Raw genomic sequence first — 13,256 nt, 5'->3', positions numbered from 1 at the left:
GTTCGTCCTCCCCTACCTGGCCATTTCAGTAAGGTTGCCCAAAGGATGTAGGAGGGACTTAGTGTCTAGACGATTATACTTGGGCCGCACGTCCACTTGATTTACCGCTTGGAATTAAATTTGATATCAATAATATTTATGACAAAAGAAAATGTAAGAAATTGTTGTGACACTTAAGGTATATTGGATTAAACATAATCTCGGAAAGGAAGCTGTTACAGCCCATTGCACTCTGAGATTCCCTGTTCCCGTACCTAAGTGTTGAAAATACTTTTAAAAATAAAGGAAGAAAAAGAGAAAAGAAAACGAAAAAAAAAAAAAAAAAAAAATTGGTTGTTGTAAATAGTGACGTTTTGTATATATGTTTGGTGTGAAAGTTTTGTATTTTTGTCTAATTACTTGTAAAGAAATAGAATTCATGGGACCTTCTTAACTGTTGAAATATTTGATGTCTGGGGTATAGATTTCATGGGACCTTTCCCTTCATCTTTTGGGTGTTTATATATCTTACTTGCAGTGGACTATGTTTCCAAATGGGTGGAAGCAAAGGCCACTCGAACTAATGACTCTAAGGTTGTTGCAGATTTTATCAAGTCTAACATCTTTAGCAGGTTTGGAATGCCTAGAGTTCTCATTAGTGATGGTGGATCCCATTTTTGCAATCGGACGATTGAGGCCTTGTTGAAGAAATATGATGTTACACATAAGGTTTCTACACCTTATCACCCCCAAACTAGTGGGCAAGCTGAAGTCTCAAATCGGCAGATCAAGGGGATCTTGGAAAAGACTGTGAACCCTAACAGGAAGGATTGGTCCCTACGCTTGGAGGATGCTTTGTGGGCTTACAGAACTGCCTACAAGACTCCCATAGGTATGTCCCCATATCGAATTGTCTATGGCAAACCTTGCCATTTACCTGTGGAGTTAGAGCACAAAGCTTGGTGGGCTGTGAAGCAGTTCAACATGGATCTTGATGAAGCTGGGCTTCATAGGAAGCTGCAGTTGCAAGAGTTAGAGGAGATTAGGAATGATGCTTTCGAAAGTGCCAACATTTATAAAGAAAAGACTAAGGCATTCCATGCTAAAATGATTCGAAGGAAGACTTTTGTTGTGGGTCAAAAAGTTCTTCTCTTCCATTCTCGTCTCAAACTCTTCCCAGGTAAACTTCGTTCTCGTTGGATTGGACCTTTTGTTATCACTAATGTGTTTCCCCATGGAGCTGTGCAGATAAAGAGTGAACAAACAGGTAACGAGTTCAAAGTGAATGGCCATCGCTTGAAGCCTTACTATGAGGCCTTTGTGGAACACGAAGTGGAGGAAGTACCCCTCCAAAACGTTCCACCTCTTGAGGATTAAATGGAGGTACAAGTCTAGGCTGAAAGACTATAAACATTAAGCGCTGCTTGGGAGGCAACCCAATTCAGAAGTAGCAGTGGAGGAGCCTTCAACGCAGATTTGCTCTTTTTCCTCCCTACTTCTTTATTTTATGCTTTTTGTTTTTCTTTGCACTTTATTTTCGTAAATTCTTCTCTCTATGCTTAAGTGTTCATTGCATGCTTATAATTGATTACATTGAGGACAATGCAATATTTAAGTGTGGGGGAAGGGATTTACATTTTTGTTTTGAGTCATATATATTGAAAAATACAAAAAAAAGAAATCGAAAAATGTCATAAAAATAAAAAAACTTCGTTGCTTTTGTTTTTGTTTTGAGTCTTAGGATGCCCTTTCAACTGTCTAGGATGATTCTATATCTCTGAAATCATGACTAAAAGAGGATCACGAAATTGAGATGACTTAACATGGTATTCTTTGGTTAATTGAGATATATGAAAAATATATGCCTTGTAGTGGATATGGATTTCGTAACTTTGGTACAGAATATGAGCATGTTAAGATGAGTTTTGATTCATATAAACCCATGTGAGATAATTGTGCCCATGTCCCTTTTCTTGGAGTGAAATGAAAAATATATTCTTAGATTCTTGGCGATGTTTTGATGATCTCATTATTCTTTCATTTTGATTGACTACTTGCCATAGATTAAGTTTGATGGACTAGAGAATGCTAGAATTCGCTCTTGTGTTTGTTGAGACGTTATATCAATACATGGCCCTGATTCTGGAAAGGATAGAGGCACCCTAGGAATTACCACCATTGCCAAATGAACCTGTGTCCCTAATTGTGCCCGTCGTGGGACTCCCCTAGATAAACCCCTTTGAGCCTACGTTAAGCCTTTTCTTTCATCACCCTTAAAATCTTTAACCTAAGCCTTAGTATAGCTATAACCCTACCCTTTGTCCTAAGGACTTAGTGGAGCTAAATTGAGACTTTACTTGAAGATTTTTGGCGTCAACAATGAAGGATAAGAAGAGGTGAAAGTTCAAGTGTGGGGGAATTTTGTCCATAAAGAAAAAAATATGTAAAGCCGTGAAAAATGAAAAAGAAAAAGAAAAAGAAAAATGTGTACGGCTAAAAAGAAAGGAAAGAAAGAAAAATACATGTTTATGGATTCTAGTCCCCCATACTAAGTGATTTAGGAGTTTGTTTTGAATTGAAGGCCCACTATAGAAAAATTTGGCCTTTGTCCATTTCACGAGAGTTCAAGGGAAGTTTACATTGAAGATTGGGCCCAACATGAAGACATTAGGCCCCTTTATAACACCCCCATGGGATTTTGACGTTTTTGCATACTTGGTGGATTTCTAGAAGTCTCTCTACACCAACATGAGCTCTACTAGGTTTTTTTAGGACACTTTGCTAAATCCTTACCTTTCGTTTCTTTAAACCTTGAGCCTTGGCCCCATTATAACCCTTGAGAAGACCTTCTTGATCCTTAAGATGGGACAGCCCTTGATGTGGAGATGAGTTACAAGAGTTGAACCTATGGCTTGGGTCCATCTGTGCAAGTAGTTGATATCCTTCATGAGATCTTTAAAGAAAATTATACTTGTGCTTTCGTTTCTTGCATTATGTGATATACTTGCTATCTTTCACATATACTTGAGTGTATAAGCTTTTAAGCATTGCCATGATCTGAGAGAAGAAAGAGTGGATATACCTTGTGAGGAATTGAATCAAACTTGTTTGAAGCATGCTTGACAGAAACCATCACCATTGTTCCAACCAAGTCCTACTTGTGTATATGTGAATTATGTGTTTTAATTAACTCTCGAATGCCTAAATATTGATCCTTGGTAAAGTGCTAATCTTGGTGTTGTGAAAGTAAGAGATTGCTGAGACAAATAGTTGAAGGGCAATAAAGTCATTTTGGTTGTTTGAGTCTTTAATTTTCGTTGAGTCTTAGTGTGTGTCTTTGTTTGATTTTGCTAAGGGACTAGCAAAAGCTAAGTGTGGGGGAATTTGATAGGAGCATTTTAATGCGACGTTTTAACTGCATTTCCTTACATTTCTTGCGTCATTTCCTTAGTAAAATCCCTGTTTGGGAAAGTTTCCATTCTTTGATTGGGAAAGTTCCTATTTGTGTAAAGTTTCTATTTTTGTAGTTTTCATTTCTCATTTCTGGCAAGTTTCCATTTTCAGTTTAGGAAAGTTTCCATTTTTCATTTTTTAGTAACTTTCTATTTTTCATTTTTAGTAAGTTTCTATTTTTCAAATTAGGTAAGTTTCTATTTCTCATACTAGTTTCTATTTTCAGGACCTCCGAGCTAAAAAGTGGAAATGAACGCACGAATGGAAAGAGGAGCCTGCGAACATCAAGACGAACAAATATGAGAGAAAACGGCCCACACATTTGAGCAGAAATGAAGAAACAAGCTTTCCTAGTGCAACCAGGAAACCCTGCGAAATGGAGGAGAGCTTACCAATGAAGTTTCCAACGCAACTATGAAAAGAAATGAAAGAAATGAAGTGTTTTGCGTTGGAAAATAAGAAGGCTTGAAGATGAAGCAACGAAGCCCAAGAACACTTTGAATTTTCGGCAAAATGGATCAAGGCCCATCAAGGCCCAAGCAACTAGGGTTTGTGACGCATGGAAGAAACCCTAGAAGATGTTTGCCGTCCAAAGCAATGAGAGAAACAAGGAAGAGGCGTAGAAAATCAGAATATTAAAGAGAAATTCGGTAGAGATTTTTGAGGGAGAAATAAAAGGAAGGAGAATATATGTTGAACTCGAAAATCTCTCAAAAGAAGTCTAGATACATTCCTTGAAACCCTAAAGGAAGTTTGGCCGAATTGGAAGTGCAAAATCAGAAAATATCTCAAGGAATTTCGGCAAGTTTATTTAGGGAGATATTCTAGAAAATTATGTGATTGGTTGAGACACATCATAGGGCTTACTTGGCAAGATTTCATTGGAGGAAATTATGTGGAGTTATCAAGACTTTGCCGTGAGAAACCCTAGAGACTTACACGGCTTGGAGACCAAGTTTGCCGTCCTCTATATAGTCTCTCTTCTTCTCAACGTAAAAGGTTCCTCTTCTTTGCGTTTTACATTTTAGAAAAAAATCAGAAAACTCTCTAGCCTAGCCGTGCTCCTCTCCATCCTCTAGGGCAACCACGAAGTGCAAGCAAGGCCAAGGAAGAAGAAGACAAGCCTTGAACACCATCCATCCTCCACCTTGAAGATTGCTTTCGAAATTCAAGAGACCACATTATCACTTCATTCATCTCACCTTCATCACGGTGTAATCCGATTCTCCTTGTAACTTTGCTTTGTATTTTCGTTGGTTTTGCCCTAGTTGACACATATGTTTGAACAAGTGTTGATTTCTGAAATTTTATGATTAATTGTTAATTTTCAGATTCATATATTGCGATTTATGGTTGCTTTTGTGTGAGTGTTTGATTAAATTTGCATGATAGAAATCTTTTGTATGATAATCTTGAATGGTTCGAAACATTTAGGGTTTTTATTTGAATGTTGCTACGAATTTAAGAACATGAATCAACTTTTTAGTTTTGTGTTCTTGAATCAATAAGTAGTAAAGGTTTTGTACAAAAACCGAATTTAATCAAAGAAGATTGCAATTAGGTGGACTTTTTCATACTAAGTTGCACATTTGAGTTGATAGCCTTTCTAGGTGCTTATTGCGTTAAACATGTATGATTGACTAGCTTTCTAGGGCTTGAATGCATGTTTGATAGGATTAGTCTATGTGCTTTCACTTAGATTAATTAGCATTGAAAGTAAAATATGGGGAATTGTTTGCTTTTAACGTTTCACATGATCAACTCCTCTTGCATGACTATGATGAACAATGATGAACTTGAATCAATTTTAATCATGAGTTTCGACTTTGATCTTTGTTCTTGCATTCCATTTGTATTTTTATGTTTTTGCATTTTAATTGTTTTTGTTAACTTAGTTTTATTTTCGAAAACACCAAAATCAAAAATACCCCCCCTTTTTTGTAAATAGTGTATATGTGTGAATATTATACTTTGTTTTAATTTTAATTGTTTAATTGTTTACTAATGACAGGTGTACCCTCAATCCCCGGAATAGAACGATCCCTATTTACTTTATACTACTAATGACATTTCAGGGTTAAATTATACGCTTGCTTTGAGCGTATCAGCCATTGAGCTCAGCGAGTTCGACATAGAATATAAGCCAAGAACCGCTATGAAGGGCCAGGCAGTGGCGGATTTCATCGCTGAACTCACCAAGCGTCAGCCAGAACACGGTACTGAGCCAGAACCCGGACCAGAAATGGTAACCGTTGAGACAACTCCCCTACGGTCAGAGTGGAACCTGCATGTGGACGGCTCCGCCTGCGCCAAGGCCAGCGGCGCCGGAGTCATTTTAGCAGGACCCGGGGGACTGAACGCGGAGTACGCGTTGAAATTCATCTTCAAGGCTTCAAACAATGTGGCGGAGTACGAGGCACTTATCGCCGGTCTGCTCCTCGCCATTGACTCAGGGGCTGACAGCGTCAACATATTCAGCGACTCTCAATTAGTCGTTAACCAGGTCAACGACAGCTTCGAAGCCAAGGACCAGCAGTTAGCGGCATACTTGGGATACGTCAAAACGTTGCTAAAAAAGTTCAACTTTCATACCATCACACAAATCCCCAGGGAAAAGAACGCCAAGGCTGATGCACTGGCGAGACTGGCAACCGCCCAGCCGCATCAAAGTCCAGCGGACACAAAGGTGGAATGCCTTGACAAGCCAAGCATCACAAAGACCCTAGCAGAGATCTTCAACATTGAAATCAACCCCAGCTGGATGGACGAGATCACTGCATACAAGCGCAGCGGCACATTACCAGAGGATAAGGTCAAGGCACGCCAAATTCAGCGGAGAGCAACCCGCTACAATATCCAGAATGGCAAGCTTTACCGCCAGGGGTTCACCCACCCCAACCTCCGCTGTTTAACCCCGGAGGAAGGAAAGGTCGTGTTGGCAGGAATCCACGGCGGGGAGTGCGGAAACCACTCGGGCGCCAGATCCCTGGCCAATCGCACAATGCGACAGGGCAACTTTTGGCCTACGCTCGGTGAGGACGCCCGGCAGGTGTCAAGATCTTGCCACAAATGCCAGCAGTTCGCCGATCTCCCACATGCGCCGGCGGAACCACTTTCAATCATCATCGGTCCATGGGTTCACTCTACATGGGGCCTCGATTTGATGGGAAAATTCCCAACCGCCAAAGGACAGTTCAAGTACATCATTGTTGCTATCGACTACAACAGCAAGTGGATAGAGGCAGAGCCACTGACAGCCATCACTACCGCCAAAGTCATTCACTTCCTCTGGAAAAACATTTACTGCCGCTATGGCGTCCCACATACAATCATTACAGACAACGGCACACAGTTCAACAACGAGGAGCTCATTTCATTCACCGCCAATCTGGGCACCAAGATGAGCTTCGCATCTGTCGCCCATCCCCAAACCAACGGCCAGGTCGAAGCAGCAAACAAGATAATCAAGAAGCTGCTAAAAAAGAAACTCGACACTGCGAAGGGCTTGTGGGCGGAAAAGCTTCCAGAAGTGCTATGGGCCATCAGGACGACTCCATCCTCCGCCACTGGTGAAACCCCCTTTTGTATGACGTTCGGAACTGAGGCCGTTCTGCCTGTCGAGGTAACTCAACCCACCGCTCGGGTCGAGTGCTACCGCCCAGAGACCAACGGCAATGGCATCAACCTGGACTTGGACCTCCTAGAGGAAAAACGACACAAGGCCCATTTGCAAAACCTGCAAAACAAGCAACGAGTATCGCGTTTCTACAACGCCAGAGTCAAGGCCCGGAACCTCCAACTGGGGGACTGGGTAATGAAGGAAGTCATTCCACTGCCAACAAAACTCCGCCCAACTTGGGAAGGTCCATACAAAATAGTAGAAGTCGTTAGCCCAGGCACCTTCTACTTAATGGACAAGGATGGCGTCACTACGACCCACCCTTGGAATACCGAACACTTTCGGTATTACTACAAATAGTCATGTCGCTACCCAGGAGCATCTTGACTTAGCTAAATTTTTGTTCAATATTTAGCTAAGGGAAGCTACCCAACGGGTACATCCCCACCTTTGTCAACACTGACCAGTCAGTTATCAATGAAACGAGGAATTATTCAAACCATTGTTACCAAGTCTAGCACTGAGGGCAGCTGGCAACGCCAGTAATCGTCAGCGGACCACATCCGCTACGTTGTGCACTTGGACCAATCTTAATTCCTTTAATATTTCATTGATTGCAAAAGAAAATCCTAAGTCAAAACTCTAGCGGTATAGACATGTCATCACAAAACATCGAAAATTCCATAATTCATATATTCAGGGCTGGGACTCCCCACCCAAAAATATTCCTTACATTCAAAAAAAAAAAAAAAAAAAAATACATATATCTTCAGCCTCAGCGGCTACACAATCATAGAAGGCAAGTCCGGCATCTCAGGGGTTGGCCCCGGCATCACCTACTTCGGACTGCGGCGGCTGTACGCAGCTTACTTGGTCAGTCCCTCGAGCGGTGGGACTTGGCGTCTCTATGGTCCCATCCGCCGGAGTATGGTACCCACTGCCTGAGCTGCCGCCTCCTGCTGAGGGACTGGGTACTGGCGGGAGTTTCTTCGTCGGCGCTACATTCTTTGCTTGAGGCGCCTTGGGCAGGGACGCCTTCGCCCAGTCAATGGCACCCTTCGCTTGCAGCATCACCACGTTCGCTAGGGCGCCGGCCTTCGCCGATTCATTCATCGCGTTTTTGTATTCCGCCGACTGCTTGAATTTCTCCACAGCGGCGGCGGCGGCTCGGCTTCCCTCGTCCCTCAGCCAGGTCACCTCACCCTCCAGTCTCTTCACCTCCCCTTGCCTGGCGGCAGACTCCCGCTGCAGGATATCAATTTTCTTATCCTTGGCGGCCACCCGCTCTTGCAGCAAGGCCATGTCCTGCTCCAGCTTGGAGACATGATCATTTCGTTCTATGTCCCGCTGGATAGCCACGTCTAGCTTACCTCGAGCGTCCGCAGCATCATAGTCCGCCTTCATCAGGCGTCGCTCCACATCCGCCAGCCTGTCCTTGGCATCCACCAGCTCCCTCTCAAGCCTCTTAACCTCCTCCCGTAGCTGTACCTCAATTCGGGGTTGCTTGGAGGCCGCCAAGAACATTTCGTTCAGCCCAACCGCCAGGTGCCCAAAGGCTGAGCTAAAGGGCGACTGCTCGATCGCCGTTGGCTGCGTCATCCCTGCTAGACCGCCGAACCCCAACCGCTCGCACAGATGATAGAGAAACTCCCGCTCACTGTCGGTCATGAACTCGGTGAAGGCGGCGAAGGAGTCCAGATCGCTCACAGGCATCTCTCTCTCGGCCGTCACGGGGGCCTTCAACGGGTCTTGTCGGGCCTTCTTCTGCATGTGGACCTCGAGGGTCTCGTCATCATCCTCCTCCCCGGCCGAGTCACACTGGCCCCGCTTCCGCAGGATCCCCCGTGTATCTCCAGTGGGCGCAGCCCTGGACCCCTTATGCGGTTGTCTCCCCACCGCAGTAGTGGCAGCCCCCGCCAGCGCCACAACTCTTTCTTTCTGTGGCCCACGTCGAGTGGCGACCACTCTTTCCTTCTACGGCACGGTAGAGGACCCCTTTTTTCCCCCTCCTGCACGCGGGGCAGACCGTCGGCCCCTAGGTGGGAGTGGTGCGGCATGGGCAGCACCACCGGAACCTCGGATGCGCTCACCTCCAGAGTCTCCGGGTTCACAACTGTCCTTTGGGCCGCCTCCCCTGACGCATACATCGCCTCCAAGAAATTGTCGATCTCCGCACGATCCATGGCTTTGTCAAAAGCGTCGCGGCTCGCTTTGTTGCCTGGCGGAGTATCTGAGAATATGCAAACATCCGTCAGCTTTAACCAAGTTATCAAGAGATACAATGTGGCGGAGATCTCTTACCAATAGCGCGCGTTAGTTGTTGATCGACCAACAACTCCCAGCCGGTGAGGAGACGGAAGTCCAGCAAATTGCGATTCCTCCAACAGCCTTTGATACGCGCAACACGGCACTCTTCCTCACGCGTCAGGTTATAACGCAGTCCCGCTACAAAACAAGAAGCAAGGTGTCAGTAAAACAGTCGCAATACATATACAGTAAACCGCCAACTATGTTCAGCGGAGATCGACGGACAACCTCGGATTGGCTGAAACTCCGACTTAATCCTAAACGTCGGCTCCCCCTCGTTGGACTCCGATTGATACTCCCACCCTGTCATTGCCACGCAAAACGTCCCCCGCCAGTAGGACATCGAATCCCTCAAATTCTCTATCAGCTTGGGCGCTCCCTGCCGGCGGCTCAAGTTTACTTGCCCTCTGCAACCTTGGCGATTCACGTACACCAGTTCGTAGAAGTGCAGTACCTCCGCCACAGTCGGCCCGTCACAGAAGTGCAGTACCTCCGCCACAGTCGGCTCGTCAACGGGGGTCCCATCCTGGAGAACCCATGCCGACTCTGTTTCCTCCCCCGTCACATTTCCCCCGTCAGCGGAACCACTGGCGGCGCTGTTACTTGCTAGCCGCTCCTCACTCCTATTCCGCGCAGCAGCATCCTCACCCGCCCTAGAACTCTCCGGACGCGACGTACGGCCCATGACTACTTCCCAGGGTATGGTTTGTAGCGGCTCGATGTCTAGCGGCTCTGGCAGTGAGGTTCCTGCATGGGCCGACGGACGCAACGAGTCAATAAAAACCCTATCCGCCGCACTGATTGACATGTCAGACCCGGAGTCCTCACTGCTCGAGATCTCTATGACGTTGGCCATCCCAAACCCTAAAACCCAAATCAGTTAGCCCACAGAAGGATCTAACCTATCCCTATATCAAGTATAGCAAAGAACACCACGAAAAGCTACCCAGAAAATACCAAAATATGAACACACCTCCTCAACCCAGATTCAACCATCTAGCAAAACCCTAACTGACAACTCTCTGTCAAACACCATAACCTACCCCCAAATCTCACCCTACACCCCCGACGAACATCAAGAAAACCAGTTCACACACCAATCCCAGAAACAGCCACCAAACCCATAAATCGACAAAAACACGAATCCGACAAGAAGGATAACCAGAACACTAACCTCAGTCGTGAACTCTCTGGCGTACTGATGCTCGCTATGCCCCGACGACGGAAGTTTTCGTCTCTCCGACCACGAGAACTCCACCAACGCGCGGCACTCTCTCTCTTCAATCTGGGATGGGCAGAGCTTGAAGACGACTAAGGTTCGAATGGTTTTCGTGATGTCCCTTCTCGATGCGTTCCCCCCCTTTTATGTCCACATCAGAGGCTTTTGGGCCGTCCGCTAGAAAACGACATCACACCCCAGCCGTACACGTGTCCCCTGCTCGCACTAACCCTCCGGGTTAACCGAGGCGTCGCCTCGGTTACGAAATCCATCATTACTCGCATTAATGGCGAGAAGACGGCCAGATTGAAGAGACGCGTCTCCGCACGCTAACCCTCTAGTTATTTGCCACGTGTCAACCGCCGTCGGACGAGGCGTATCATGGAAGCAATCACAAGTACACCCTTCTCCAAGTGACTGTCTCCGTTGGGCGAAACCCCGCCAGCGGAACTTCTCACTTGTCCTCTCCAAGTGACGGTCTTCGCTGAGCGAAACCCCGCCAGCGGAACTTCTCACTTGTCATCTCCAAGTGACGGTCTTCGCTGAGCGAAACCCCGCCAGCGGAATTTCTCACTTGTCATCTCCAAGTGACTGTCTCCGCTGGGCGAAACCCCGCCAGCGGAACTTCTCACTTGTCCTCTCCAAATGACTGTCGCCGCTGAGCGAAACCCCGCCAGCGGAACTTCTCACTTGTCATCTCCAAGTGACGGTATTCGCTGAGCGAAACCCCGCCAGCGGAACTTCTCACTTGTCATCTCCAAGTGACTGTCTCCGCTGGGCGAAACCCCGCCAGCGGAACTTCTCACTTGTCCTCTCCAAGTGACGGTCTCCGCTGGGCGAAACCCCGCCAGCGGAACTTCTCACTTGTCATCTCCAAGTGACGGTTTCCGCTGAGCGAAACCCCGCCAGCGGAACTTCTCACTTGTCATCTCCAAGTGACTGTCTCCGCTGGGCGAAACCCCGCCAGGGGAACTTCTCACTTGTCCTCTCCAAGTGACGGTCTCCGCTGAGCGAAACCCCGCCAGCGGAACTTCTCACTTGTCATCTCCAAGTGACTGTCTCCGCTGGGCGAAACCCCGCCAGCGGAACTTCTCACTTGTCCTCTCCAAGTGACGGTCTCCGCTGAGCGAAACCCCGCCAGCGGAACTTTTCACTAGTTGTTATTCACGAAGTCTCCCAGCAGCGGAACTTCTCCCTTGTCATCATGCAAACGGGGCGCCTTCCGCTACACACCTCTAGCGGAAACCTCTTTTATCTGGCAAGTCGCGTACTTTATTCAGCGCAGTACCGCTCAAATAAAGTAACGCCAAGCACGTCTACTAGACGTTGTTTACTGCTATAAACCAGCGGGGGGACACCCGCCAGCGGCGGATCCCGAGGCCACGCCTCATTGACAAACGACCGCCACGCGGCGTTACAGTCAGATTGTCCCTACGGGACACGGGGACTAGTCAACAGTCTACGACGGCCCTGATCAGGTACGTTGACCCCCGTCACTCGGGTACTAAAGATTGGGCTCGCTACCCAACACCCTCTGCTCCGTGCAGCTCCCCCTCACCAAACAAATTTTGCGACCATCCGGAGGTCCATCTTAGCCGGGGAGTGGGGGACTCCCTGGGGGGCCTAGCAGGGGCCCACCCGAAAGGGTATAAAGCGTTTGCTCAGTGATATCCATGGCTGACAACGCACTGACGCTAATTATGCTTTTGCAAAGTCTAGCGGAAGAAAACGCTTCAAACCGCCGATCAACTCCCCAACCAAGATTGCCCTCCTTGACTGGGGACTTGGGGGACTTGTACCTACATGTACGTTTGCAAAGCATAATTAGCTATAATTAGCCACACTCATCGTACCGCCAGAGGTACCAACTACCGTCAAAGGAGTGACCCACGGATAGGCAGCCAGGCGGGCTACGGCCTGAGCACAAGAATACCCCGGGATCACCGCTGACGCGCCGCCACGCGCTATGCCAAGACGGCATCAGAAGCTACTGAAACTGGGAACTGAAGCACTTCAGTCCCACATCGAAAACAAGGAGAAGATCGGACCTCTCCTCACCTATAAAAGGTCCTCTCTTCTCTCTTCATTATGACGCATTAACTACTCATTTATTATTGTGCTGCCTATATGTATCAACTGACTTAGGCATCGGAGAAGTGAAGACCGCCCAACGCGGTCTCCCTCTGACGCCCTGTCTTTCATTTGGCAGCCAGCAAGGATCATCAAATATACAGAGTAGCGGTCCGCCCACCGGACCCGCGTTAAACGGAGGTTTGGCTACCGCCAGACTTTGAGCATTAACAAATGGGTATTTGTAAGGAAGCGTAAGAGAAAAACGAGATTGTGACACACAAGACTCGTCTAATGGCGCAAGAATTTTCTCAACGCCCTGTGATTGATTACGAGGAGATGTATTCTCCAGTAATGAACGTCATAACGTTCCGCTACCTTATCAGTTTGGTAGTTTCCGAAAAACTGAATATGCAGCTTATGAATGTGGTCACAGCTTATCTCTATGGGGATCATGATACAGAGATATACATAAAAGTTCCTGAAGGACTTAATATACTCGATGCAAATAAGTTCTAGACCACGGAACACGCTCTTCATTAGTTTTGCGGCGTTCACTTGATGGATTGAAACAATCTAGACGGAGGTGGTATAACCGTCTAAGTGAAT

This window comes from Rosa rugosa, chromosome 1, assembly GCF_958449725.1.
Source record: "Rosa rugosa chromosome 1, drRosRugo1.1, whole genome shotgun sequence".
NCBI lineage: Eukaryota > Viridiplantae > Streptophyta > Magnoliopsida > Rosales > Rosaceae > Rosa > Rosa rugosa.
The sequence above is the reverse complement of the archived record's forward strand: the minus strand, read 5'-3'. Positions refer to the sequence as shown.